This window comes from Pogoniulus pusillus, chromosome 12 (assembly GCF_015220805.1).
Source record: "Pogoniulus pusillus isolate bPogPus1 chromosome 12, bPogPus1.pri, whole genome shotgun sequence".
Lineage (NCBI taxonomy): Eukaryota > Metazoa > Chordata > Aves > Piciformes > Lybiidae > Pogoniulus > Pogoniulus pusillus.
In genome coordinates this window covers 21,416,321-21,429,318 of record NC_087275.1, presented here as the reverse complement: position 1 = coordinate 21,429,318, position 12,998 = coordinate 21,416,321, and the positions used below count along the sequence as shown (strand labels likewise).

Here is a 12,998-nt window from a genome sequence, read left to right as displayed (position 1 = left end):
AAACTCACCTTTATGGTTCTTGAAATTGATGACGTTTGAGTTTCCAGCAGCTAGACTGTGATTGTTCAGCAAAAATTAGCTCTGTACAGAGCTGATGAAACTGCAGCACTGGGGTCCTTAACAGGCAACGAGCAGCTGAGTCTTGTTTGCATCATTTCAGAGACTGCTTAGAGCTGGAAACCCAGAAATGAATGACAAGATCCTTTGAAGAAAGAAAATGGTGAAATTTCTATCCTTAGATAGGCTTTAGCCAAAGTAGGGGGCTGCTGGTAGGAAGAAACTCTGGGATGTCTCCAAACCATCCATTGCTCAGTGGCAGAAAGGAGACAGCTCAGAGGAAAGCCTGACTCTGATCTCTCCCGCTATCCCTTTGCAGCACCTCACAAGGGGCATCTTCACATTGCAATTTGATGCACAAAGACTACATCTTTTGTGTTCATTGGCATGCCCCTCAGGTCTGAAAAGAAGTTGGAACTTTCTGCTTAAAGTTAGAAATGTCTAGGTCATTTCAGAGGTATTATCCTGGCCTTTTTTAATGCTCTCGAGGAGAAAACTGTGCTGCTCAATTTTGTGTGAGGTGTCATGCAGCTTATACAAGTCCTGAGTAGAGACTGCTACAGGAAGGAACTCCGGGGTATCTCCAGTCCATTCTTTGCTCGGTGGCAGAAATGAGACAGCTCAGAGGACAGTTTAACTCTGATCTCTTATGCTATCCCCCTTGCAACACCTTGCAAGGGACATCTTCACCTTGCATTTTGATGATGTGACAGTATCTTTTGTATTCACTGGCGTGCCCCTTGGGTCTGAAAAGAAGTTGAGATTTTCTGCTTAAAGTTAGAAATGTCTAGATCATTTCAAAGTTATTATCCTGGATTTATTTATGCACTCTAGGAGTGAATTGTGCTGCTGAGTTTTGTGTGAGGTTTCATGTAGTTTATACAGATCCTGAGGCACTAAAAAAAATCTGAAGTTTGAATAGAGAAACTTCTGGTCTGCACTGTAGCTGTGGCTGATAGGGAGCCCTTCTGCGCTTCAAAGCTTCCCTTAAATGTCAAACATTTTGAGTTAATTAGGTTTAGGAGCTGTTTCACTGTTTGAATTTGTGACAGCAGAGAGTTAAATAAAGTTTTGCTTACAAAGTCTTTCACATGGAAACACACACAAAGCTGTTCAGTGTTAATTCCCGAGTTTGCATTAAGGTTTTTGGGTAAACATATTCTCTGCTCTCAGTCTCTATGAAGGAGCTCTTCCAGGCCTTTATTTACCTTCCTTCCACAGCAGAGTTTGTCTAAACTTGACGGGGATTGTGCTAACTTTGTCATCAAGTCTGCAGGAAGACAGCAAAACCACTTTCTACTCCTGCTCTAGCTCTTTAGGATCATTGCTAACAGAGGAGTGATATGATGAGTTAAGACTTTACAGATTACTTCTGGCAGAATATTCAGAGAGACTGTTAAGGGAGGTTCACCACCTTAAAGTTGAGAAAAACATCCAGGGCCATCATTTGAGCTAGATGATGGTGTTTGGCTCTAAAAGAATTTTACAGAAAAGATCTGCAGTCATTCTTTATTACTAGGGGAAAGATTAAAACACAAAGAGAAAAATGTATCCTGGGGAGATGTGAGCAAACCTACTTCTCTATGCCGTCAGAAGGGTACATCAAAATAACTGTCTTAGAGGTGCAGGATAAGATGTTCTTTGTCATCCAAAGCCTGACATTTTGGGCTATAGAAAGGTAGGTCACAAAAATCACTTAGCTAGTTCCAGCTGGTGTCTCTGCCTCCACCAGGAATCTATGGGTTTGCATCCCAACACCATTCAGGAAGCTTCCTCTAGCCAGTGTACAGGTGCCTTGGCAGCTTCTCCTCTCTTCTCTGACCATGTACCAGCACCCTACTGAGATAGTCCCAGTGCAAGGTTTCCACCAGGCAGACCACACGTCCTGCTGCTGGAAGCTGCAGTCAAAGGTTTCTTAGTGGCTGAGAACACATCCTCATAATGCAGCCCCCAAAGCTTACCAAGCAGTGCCACTAATGGTTTGGCTTCCAGTTGCATCTGCTTTGGAGGTACAAGCAAATTTGTATGTCTCCTAAATGATGTCTTGCCCCAATGCACTAACCTTGGATGGGGCAGAGCCCTTGGCTGCAACCCACTGTCTTCCACTGACTGGCTGGAGGCCTCTGTCTTGTCCCATCACATGAAAGGCCATTCCCTGTTGTTTATATTGGACATGCCAGAGGCAGTGTGGGTGAGCAGATGAGACAGAACTGGGGATGACACCAGCCAGTGAGTCGCACTGGAGATACTGTGATACTGTGATACTTGAAGAGGGTTTTCTTCCCTCATTTACAGATTATGGGCAGCATGTCCCATAATAAGGTGGGGGAAGAAATTATGGGCACCCTGCTTTATCAGCCTTAGCATTTTCATTAAGGATGAAATAGAATCATAGAATGGTTTAAGTTGGAAGTGACCTCAAAGATCATCCAGTTAGAACCCCCTGCCATAGGCAGGGACATCTCCCACTAAAATAGGTTGCTCAAGGTCTCAGCTAACCTAGCCTTGAGCACCTTGAGCATCCACAGTCTCCCTGGGCAATCCATACCAATGTTTTACCACCCTCACTATAAAGAACTTCTTCTTAACATCTAGGTTAAATCTGCCTTCTTCCAGTTTAAACCCATTACTCCTCATCCTGTCATTACAAGACCTTGTAAATAGTGTTTCCAAAGAAGCATCTGATTCCAGCAAAAAGGCACTGGAAGCCTGGCCCAGAAAGGAGAACTCTTCTTTCAGAAATAGCTGTCCACAAATGAAAACCATTTATAGCTGTAATACACACTACTAGTTCTTAAGATACTTGGAAAGCATTTCAAGGCCAGAGCTTAGGCTTGTGTTAGGATGTAGAACACTTCTCCTTTGTGTGCCTTTTTATGTAAATAATCACCAAATGAGATTATTAAGGTCTCTTCTAGAAAAGGCAATAAAATGGTTTGCAACAGAAAACCAAAGCAGGCAGCTTCATGCAGACACTACTATGTGGCATTGGAGTCTTTTCCACATCTAAAGTTAAATCTGAAAGGTCATTTCTGTAGTGGAATAGAGGTATTCCCATAGGGAAGAGATTGTGGTGTAGCAGCACCGCGTATCTGGCTGCTGAGGCTATACCTAGCTGCAGAACTTACATTAGAGGTAACTGCTGATGCTTCAGTGAATGGACAAGATCTTTGAGATTGCACGAGGGAGTGATTCCAGACCTAAATTTTGGCCCAAAGACAGGCTTGAGGCTTATTCATATACGTCAGGGATCCGTCCCTCAACTGAGGTAAGCTGATGCCATTCTATTGATTTCTGTAAAGCTAAATCAATTTACAGCAGATGAGAATCTGCTCCATATTTCCCAGCTGCCCTATCAAAAAATCTTCTCAGAGCACTGACTGAGAAAAGAAAAAAGGTCTCAGCCTGATTTCAAATAACATAATAGACATTTAATTTAATTGACTTAATTTTATTGGCAACTGTTGCATGATGAAATGAAAACAGATGATCTGGAAGAACAAGGAAAGGTTAGATGGGAGTAACCCATTAGCAAATATCAGGGCATCATCCTATTGTCCTCATTTAATAAAGAGACGAGTCAGTAAGTACAATCATAAACATGTTTACATTTTAGTGAAGATTTATTTGACATCATTACTAGCAGAAATGTGCATTCTTGGAAAAGGAAATGATGAAACGGTGTAGCAGATGAGAAGCTAGCTCCTTCATCTGACATAAAATGGCACAACTCTACAGACTGACATGTTTCATTTTACCCTTACAGAAGCCAAGCTATTACTTTGGACTGCTGTAGGATATTTGATTTTTTATTTTTTTAACTTTTATTTGACAGCTCTTCTTTACTTGCAGCTTCTCTTACCTGTCTCTAATGTCCTAAGCAATCTCTGTATGGATGTGACTTGATAGTCACATACAGTATATCTGTGAGAGAAACACTTGGAGAGGGAGTTGAGATTCTTCTCAGGGCTTGATCCAGGGTAAAGCTTCAGGTCCAATGTTTATGATCATTTAGCATCCAGCTGTGTTACTGCTCAGGACAGCACAGGACCCAGCTCAGCTTGCTGACCAGCATGGCCACCCACTAGCAAGCTGCTAGGATCCCCATAGGCATGTCATTGAATTACATTGCTGGGGTCACCATCCCTTCCTCCACCCCAAGTCATCCATCTTCCTCCCAGCCCTGGGCATTGCCTCTGCATGCTGCCAACCTGCCAGTTGCTGCCAGCTCAGCATTGTGCTCCTGAGAGCCAACAGACCTGCCTGAAGACATTGTGACAGCTGGGCTGTGAAGGACGATGTTTTGGCTGGACACAGAGCTCTGTGGAGTAGGCCAACAAAGCAGATTACCTGCAGCCCCCTTGGCCCAGGAAAGCAGGGAAGGACTGGGCTGCTGTGGTGGGTTTGCACCACATAGAATTTGGGATTTACCCCTCAAAGGTAAATTCCCACACTTACTCAGAACTTGGAAGTAAAATGAAATAGTTATTTACAAAAGTAGGCTAAATATAAAAGGTAATAAACATACAGAAATACATAGGTACATATACAGCTAGACTGAAGCCCAGCTACCCCCTGCACACCCCCCTGGACAAAGCCCAGGGGCTGTTACCAGCTCACACAATATTATCTCTCCCTGCTCCCAGTCACTGTTCTTACCAATAACCCAAACAATGGCAAGGAGAACAGTCAAGTAAGGCAAGAAGGAGAGAAAGGTGGAAAGAGAAGCAAGAAAAGAGCCAAGAACAAGCTGTGCTTCAAAATATATAGAATTTTTTAGACCAATGGAATGGATTAAACATACCTCTTATATTTTGTTCAGCCCCTTGGAGAGCAGAGTCCATCCCCCTGTGCTCTCTTGAATTCTCTGGATAATTTTGTTTACAATTTAGAGCCCTAGTCCTAAAACTGTAACAGCTACTGTGCTAACTTGCTTGCTACACATGAGACCTTGTCTGAAGAAGCAGCTTTTCCCTATTCCTGCTGTATGTGCTGTGTACCAAATGGTCCTGTGCTGTGAGACCAAGCTAGCAGTTGTCTGAGGCTTGCTGGAAGTCCATCTAAACAGAATTTAAGAGTAATACTAATACCTCATGCAAGAAGAGTACCCTGAGGATAGAACAAGTATTATGCAATGTGAAAGAGAGAAAATTCAGATCAGATGCAGGGAAACCAACTGTGATTCCTCACTTAATGCTTTGCCTATATAACTCAGTAGTGGTGAGTTTTACAAAAGGCTGTCCAGATCAAGATTGAAAAATCTAAATCACAAGTCAATAATTTTTTTTTTAAATGAACAAAAAGCTTGGATTTTTCTTCATTGGAGCTGGACTTGGTTAGGATTAAACTGTCCTAGAGTGCAGCTTTTCTTCTTCTTCTTTTTTTTTTTTTTGTGCTAGGTTTTGATTTGTCCCTGTAAGTGCAGAGCCTGCAGACTCAGCCTTCTTGGAAAGGCAAAACTGGCAGCTCTGACTTGGAACTTCCTGCTGGGGAACACCAGTCTCTGTCCATCACTGGCAGCTGCAAATCCTAGATGAGCACCCTGGGAACTCAGGAGGGCTCCACAACCTTACATCATCACAACCTGCATTGGTTACCTCATTCCCACTCCAGGGGATGTGCATGCTGTGCAGACCTCATGTGTGCATCCTTTTGTCTGTGTTTCTGAGATGAGTTGGTCCTGCCTTGAAAATCATGGGGTGGGCTTTGCTGTGCTCCAGACCAGCTGTGATGGTTTGGGTGTTAGCCACCCCCCCACACTTGTGAGAATCACCCAGACTAGACTCAGATGATCTGAAAAATTAAAGAATGAAGCTTATATTTACAGCTTAGCACAACATACAAGCAGATATTTACAATCTATGTACAGAAATATACAAGTTAAAAAGTGATACAGAAACACAACACCACTCCCAGGAAACAGAGTCCCCAGGAGAGCCTCTGAACCACCCTTCCACCTTCTTCCCACCTCTCTGCCTTACCCCAGACTTTGCCTTACGTTCAAGGTGAGTTTGGAGGATCGTCCAGAGAGGTTAGGAAGCAGAAGGATTAGACAGCAGGTTAGAGAGAAGTGCATGCAGCTAGAGCCCAAGAGCAACTCCCTTCTCTATGTTTATGTTCTTGTTTTTATACATCTCAGCAAGCTTATGCATAAAGTAGACCTCACCATTGTTTCCTTTTTACAGCCTGTAATCTAGTTCTTCTCACCAAAATATCCCAGCTAGGCTCATACCAGCAGGAAAAGGATGCTGAGGGCTCTGCTTTTGAGGAGAGACATTGGCTGCTTGCCTTATCCCAGGGCAGAAGCAAGTTACGGTAATGTCCTCTCCACTGGGAGGTGTGAGATTCCTGAGGACAGAGATATGGTGCTAGGGTGGCCCCTCTGACATCATGTTCCTGCAGGGCAAAGTCCTGAGCACTGCAGAATGTGCCTGTTGCTGTGAGGCTAAATGTCAGAGCTAGCAGGTTCATGCAGACATTTTCATAAAATCACAAAATTGTCAGGGCTAGAAGGGACCCCAAGGATCACAGAGCTCCAACTCTCCTGCCATGGGCAGGGACACCTCACACTGCATTAGGTTGTCCAGAGCCACATGCAGCCTGGCCTTAAAAACCTCCAGGGATGTGGTTTCTACCACCTCTCTGGGCAACCTGTTCCAGTTTCTCTCCACCCTCATGGTGAAGAACTTCCTAACATCCAGTCTGAATCTACCCACTTCTAGTTTTGCTCCATATCCCCTAGTCCTATCGCCACCTGATGCCCTAAAAAGTCCCTCAACAGCTTTCCTGTAGGTCTCCTTCAGATACTGGAAGGCACAATAAGGTCTCCTTGGAGCCTTCTCTTCTCCAGACTGAAGAGACCCAACTCTAAGTCTGTCTTCATAGGAGAGGTGCTCCAGCCCTCTGATCATCCTTGTGGCCCTTCTCTGGATGTGTTCCAGCACATCTATATATCTTTCCTCCAGAAACGTATGGGGGCTCCAGAGTCAGATGCAGTACTCGAGGTGGAGTCTCATTAGAGTGGAGTAGAGGGGGAGAGTCACCTCCCTTGACCTGCTGGCCGTGCTGCTCCTGATGCAGCCCAGGGTATAGTTTGCTTTCTGGGCTGCAAGTGCACACTGGTGGCTCATGTCGAGCTTCTAATCCACTAGTCCCCCGAAGTCCCTTTCCTCAGGGCTGCTCTCCAACCAGTCATTGCCCAGTCTGTATCAGTGCTTGGGATTGCCCCAACCCAGCTGCAGGACCTTTCACATGAAATAGCTGCTTTTCCAATGGAAAGGTCAAAACTACCCATTGTCATCTGAAAATCCAAATACTTTCTCCAAAGAATACCTCAGGTTCAACTTCTTTCTACCCCATTTCAAATATTTTCATTTTCAAGTCTTCTTTTTGTAGCACACCAAAAACAAAGAGGTGAAAAACAAATGAGGATTTTCCTGGGAAACCAGTTCTTAGGGATTTTTTTCAGTTTGGTCCTTAACATAATATCTTGCTGCTGACCTCCCTGCTTGAATCCCAGTGGCAGCTGGAGCCTGCGATGTGGGATCAGTCCTGCTTTGCCTGGCTCCCAAGGCTCTTGCTGGCCAGCTGCGCATCACAAACTGTGCCTGGCACAAGGTGGCCACCACAGAGGAGGGCTGTTCCTTGTGCTGCCTGCTGGTACAGAGGAAAAGCAGCTTGTATCTTAACATGTTTTGTCTGGCAAGCATTTCAAAGGTTTCTCCTCTGAATCAAGGCTACAGGCACTGCCTACATTTCCTTTTTTTGCAGAAATTGGCAAGTTGAGCTATGCAAAATTCCCTGATCCTGTTTATCTGCTGCCTCCTTCTCAAGAGGCAGTAGCCTCCCATGTCCTCTCTGAGCTTCTCTTTGCTGTTACCAGAGTTGTGTTTGTGTCTTTGAATGCCTAACACAGACAGGGTAAGAGGAAGGCAACCTGAGGCCGTTAGCACAGCAGAATTTGGGATTTCAGTGTGCAGTAAGGCAGGCAAGTGCAATGTCAATGTGCCCCTTTAGCCTTTCCTGGAATAATAAACTCGACAGCAAATGACTTGTGTCCAGAGCAGCTGCTGGGCTTGCCCATTGGCCAAGGCTACAAGCAGCAAAACAATGACCTTAAGGGAGGAATAGTGTAGTGGGTTGCACAGCCTCCCCCTCCAACCTTTTCTTCCACCCTGCAGTCCTGATGGGGCAGGAGCAATGTGGGTTGAGGATGCAAGTAGGGAACCCTGATTTTTCTGTCTTCTGGGCCACAAGCTTAATCTCAGTGCCCCTAGCCACTTGGTGCAGGGATGCTGTTCTTTGCAGCTGAACTTTGTAGCCCCAAGGGTAAGGAGAAAATAAATGGGCTCTGTCTTTAACCTTTGCACAGGGAAGTTAATTTCTGCATTTGTCAGGGAGGAGGGCGGCTCTGGGCCTCAGGGTTTCTGCCAGGCATGCTGGCTGTGCTACAGCTGAGGTGTCCTTCAGGCATAGGGGATGAAGTGAGAGGCAGACCGGGGCCTGAGGTGGGGTGGTGGAAGTTGTGAAGGTATGAAGCGAGGCATTGCCGCAGTAGAGGAGAGCTCAGGCAAGAACAGCATGAAGGAAAAGGAGAGCAGAAAGGTCTCACTTTTAGGGAACGGCGCAAGCCCTGTGCCAGCAGGAGTGATGCTCACCTCCTCAGCTGGGACAGCGTGTCACTGAACCTCCTGCTGCTGCTGTGGGTGAAGGTATGTGAAAGTCCTTGGGGTGCTCATGTCGCACCTCTCTCCCCTCCTGGCCTACAGCTGGCACACGCAAGCATGCCTTACTCCACCACGTCTGTGTCAGGGATCCATGTGGTGAACTTTGAGGTCCAAATCCTGCTAATGAATGGGGTGAGGGCTGGCACATTGCCACGAGGTCCTCCGAAAACAGGCCTGGTGGCAAACACACACCCGCTCCCCTGGTACTCGGTGATCAGTAGTGCTGAAATCTTGACTTTGCTTAGCAAAGTTTGTGTGTGGGTATTGACTGAGCCAGGATCCTGTCTGGCTATGATTCACCTTCCTTCCCCCTCAAGGGAGGTGCGTTTGGGAGCCTATCACCAGGCTGGTAGCAGCTCTGTGAAACACGTACTGTCTTCTTTTTGTGGGACTAAGAAGGGAGGCCACCTCAAGCACATTTCTAAAATCAGGCTCTTTCTGTTATTTATGACATTATTTTGCATAATGAGCACTGCTCGTGAGCCTCTTCTCTGGGATGGCATACTGAAGGACCATATGTCATGGTTTGGACTGCCAACACATCAACATTGCAATCATTTGCAGACTGTTTTATATTTCTTTGATTTGAGAATCTGTGTAATTATCTACCCAGAACAGCCGGGTAGAGGAAAGGCAGTCTGTTATTTAGGCAGATTTAACACTCTTGTTCTCTGTATTGTAATCCTCAGTTTTCCTGGCACTGCCTCCAAAGCTGCAGGGAGATCAGTGCTGAGACGTTCATTCCTTGAACCTGCCTTCATTGCAAAGCTATTTCTGCTCCTTTGCTAGGCTATCCTGAGGACCCCCAGACTGGTACAAGATGTGCTGATGCTGTAATTAGTAAATACCCACTGCAAGTGGCTGCGAAAGATTTATAGCTGCCATTGGAGGTTTCAGCAAGAGGAAAAGCACTGCAGCACTTGTGCACGCCACCAGCACAAGAGTTCGCTGCACTTCACTGAGCTCTTCTCCAGCATCTCAGCAGGGTCCAGCTAGTATTTGCTACCCTTCATGCTGCAGACCTGGTAAACAAATCTTTACTGACCTGCTGAGGCAAAAGTCATGTAGGAATGTGCCCTGGGGAAAGAGTTATGTTATTTTAGTAGGTTAACAAGCCCATATAGGCTTCTTTGCTGTCAGCATTTGGCCTCCTACCAGGCATATGATCATTCTGTTATGCTTTCCATTTCTATTCTGGTGCCTTATGCAGGTTGTTTTTTAGTACTGCCTATATACAGCCAAAAAAGCGGGAGAGCACCCATGATGAATGGCTTCCCACTCACCTGTAGGTGAGAGCTTCACACTTGTGCTTTGGAGGCAGGAAAGAGCTCTGCCTCCAGGTAGAAAGGGCAGGCAAGGTATCTGCAGATGTGTGCTTACAGATATGCTCCCCTAACCTTGGCACAAGAACTTACCCTACCTGAGGGCATAGTTTAGAAACTGTGATGCACATGCAAGCAAAAGAAGAGCTTCTTTTGTGCTGTTGCAAGCTACATGTCTCCCAAACATACTACCAGCAGGACAGTCTGTCTAGCACTTGGCTGGCCTCCACATCTAAGACCCTGTGAGCTTGACCAGAGGTGTTACTGGTGTTCAGGCTCCTGTCTTGTTCTCTTTTTTCCTCACCCCTGCAGAGCTATGTGCACTCTCAGCTTCTCTGTTGCTTGGTAAGTGGTGAGTGTATACCAGTGTCTCGAGTAGGATAAATTCTCTTCTCTTCCAGGGCAACTGTTATAGGAATGAAATTGTCTTTGACAGCATTGCCTCTCAGTAAATTAATTAATAATTGACCAATAAGTTGAAGTTATTGAAGTCAGGGATAGAGAATCAGAGTGCTTCATTTCCATAGAAAAAGAGATAAAGGGGGGATGTGTGTGTTAATAGAGAAAAAAATGGAAACTACTACTTGCAATCTCAGAATGCTATAACCTATCTTTCTGTCCATTTTCTTCTCTTCCAGAGGTAACACAAATATTTTAACTGATCATTGTGTCTTCCCATTCACCATTTCTGCCCCCTTGCACAGCCCCCATGACAGCATGGATAATCTCTTTGGGTCATTTTGAATGCCATCCTCTTCTCAGATGTTCCTTCTCCTTGGAACACATGTCCTTGCTCTGCTGGGAGGGATGTGCTTGGCTCCTTGGCTCCAAATGCAGCAAAGCCAGAGCAAGGGTAGTTCAGCAGGTCCTCAGTACCACATGAGCCATGCCCTTCCAGTGGCTGCCTTGTCCTGCACACCTGTTGGATGGTTTGATCTAGTGCAGGGTGTGATAATAGGAGGCACAGCCAAAGTTAAGTCTGCTGGATGTGCGGGAACATGTTCCCTCTGGGTACCACCTGCCTCGGTTGCAATAAGTGGCCTGTAGCTGACCCCTGGGCTTGTGGCGTTCCAGCCAGGGGGGTGTACTTTTGACACCGCTTCTGCAGATTTAATGTCATTTTGGCCTTGTTCCCACAGGCACTGTGGCAGCAGCTCTGGACATCAGCTGTTTCCAGCCTCTCCTTCTGCTCATCTTCCTTCTGCCTCATTTTGCCACACTGTCCTCAGCCCTGGGTTGTGGGCTTTGCTTTTTTTCTGGGGAAGGACTGAGCAAACTGCTTCTGCCTTCAGCTACTCCTAGTTACCTTCCTCTCCTTCATGTTACCTACTTTGGTTTATAATCTTGAGGTGTTTCAAACTTCAAGGTACTCTTCTATTATTTAGTGTTGTTTCCAGAAGCCTTCTGGGGAGCTTGAAGCAGTCATCCTTAATGCTTAATATTCCCTCTCAGTTACCATCCTGGTTTCAGTCCATTTCTTTTTCATTTGGCTGTCGCTTGACCACACAAAATGTTGGAAAGAATTGGACTCTAGGTTATTTGGGAATGTTGTTGATCCAAACTAGGAATTATTTTCTGTGACCCAGAGGATGACATTGTATTTGTAAATTGTGTGAAAGGAAAGAAAAACTTGTGATGAGTTAATCTGTTTGAAGGCAACAAAGGTTTGGAATGTTTTTTGTGATGCGGACTGACATTAATACCCACTCGTAGGTCACTGTGACCCTGAAGGTTTCTAATAAGACATGGGCAAAGTCATTGTGATTCTGTGAACATAGGTGTACATTAATTGATATTTTTGCAAAGATAAAAGGCCAGCTCCAACATGTTGCAGAATAGTTGTGACTGAATGTGGAAGATGAATATTTGAGGTAATAAAAGGGAATGCTTGAGAGATTCTTTCTGTTTGTTTGGTTTTTTTTTCCTAGGGTCACACTCTTGGTCTGCTAAGCAAAGGAGGCTGTGAGTGTGGACCAGATACAACTTCCAAATACAGTTTGTGTTGTAAAAAGTTGCCTCTGAGTTATCAGTTAAAATGTTCCCTCTTCCCTTGACTTCTGCTGGAGAAAGCCTGTGACTTTCTGTAACAACTTTTATCTGCATGTTGAGAATTTAACCTAAAAAGCATAAGTGAATTGCATTAATTAAGCTTTATCTGATTTCCAGCTAAGCTAACAGCAAACAAACTGAGCTTTCTCAGGATGGGTATGCTTAGTGTTTACGTGATCCACAGCACAATTCCACCTCCTGGGCTGAAGAATCTTCCCCAGTCATTTTGTGGTGCACTTTCTGGGAGGAAGCAATCCCATCCTTACAGTTAATTTGTGTGTAAGCCTCTTCTCCCAGGGAACAGGGGTGCCAGAGCAGGTCTATTCAGCCGGCACATCATCCTCCAAGCATCTAGAGGGTCTGAGGCATGAAGGAACACACTCCTTTTGTAAGATCTAGTTTTGTTTTATATTTTCACATTTCCCTCCATGCTGCACCTATTTGCCCAATCTAGTGCCTCTCTGAGGAGGGGATAGTTTTCCATTTCCATCATATCCAAGCTGGACAATATTACTGAGCCTGTGCCATGGCATTTTTCACACAAAGTTGTGTTTGCTCAAGACTGGAGTTAGTTTGCTGTGTTGCTGGCAATGTGAGTCACTTGGGCATTTTTGAAATGAAATTGAATGAAAGGCAAGAAATGATGTAGTGACAAGATAGATAGATAGATAGATAGATAGATAGATAGATAGATAGATAGATAGATAGATAGAGAAAGGGGGGGAGGAGTATGTAGAGTGAGTGCCTGTGCATGTGTTTTTGAGGGATATCAAGCTGCTACCACAATCGTTTTCATTAAAACTAAGCCCACCAGCCCATTATATTTTCACAATAGGATTCCTTG

General features: G+C 45.1%; 1 protein-coding gene across 1 annotated transcript in view; it reads left to right on the top strand.

The window, feature by feature from the left end:
• Window positions 1-12,998, top strand: part of HSF2BP (heat shock transcription factor 2 binding protein) — a 124,389-nt gene that overhangs the window by 73,549 nt on the left and 37,842 nt on the right. The gene's annotated exons all lie outside the window — the stretch shown is intronic.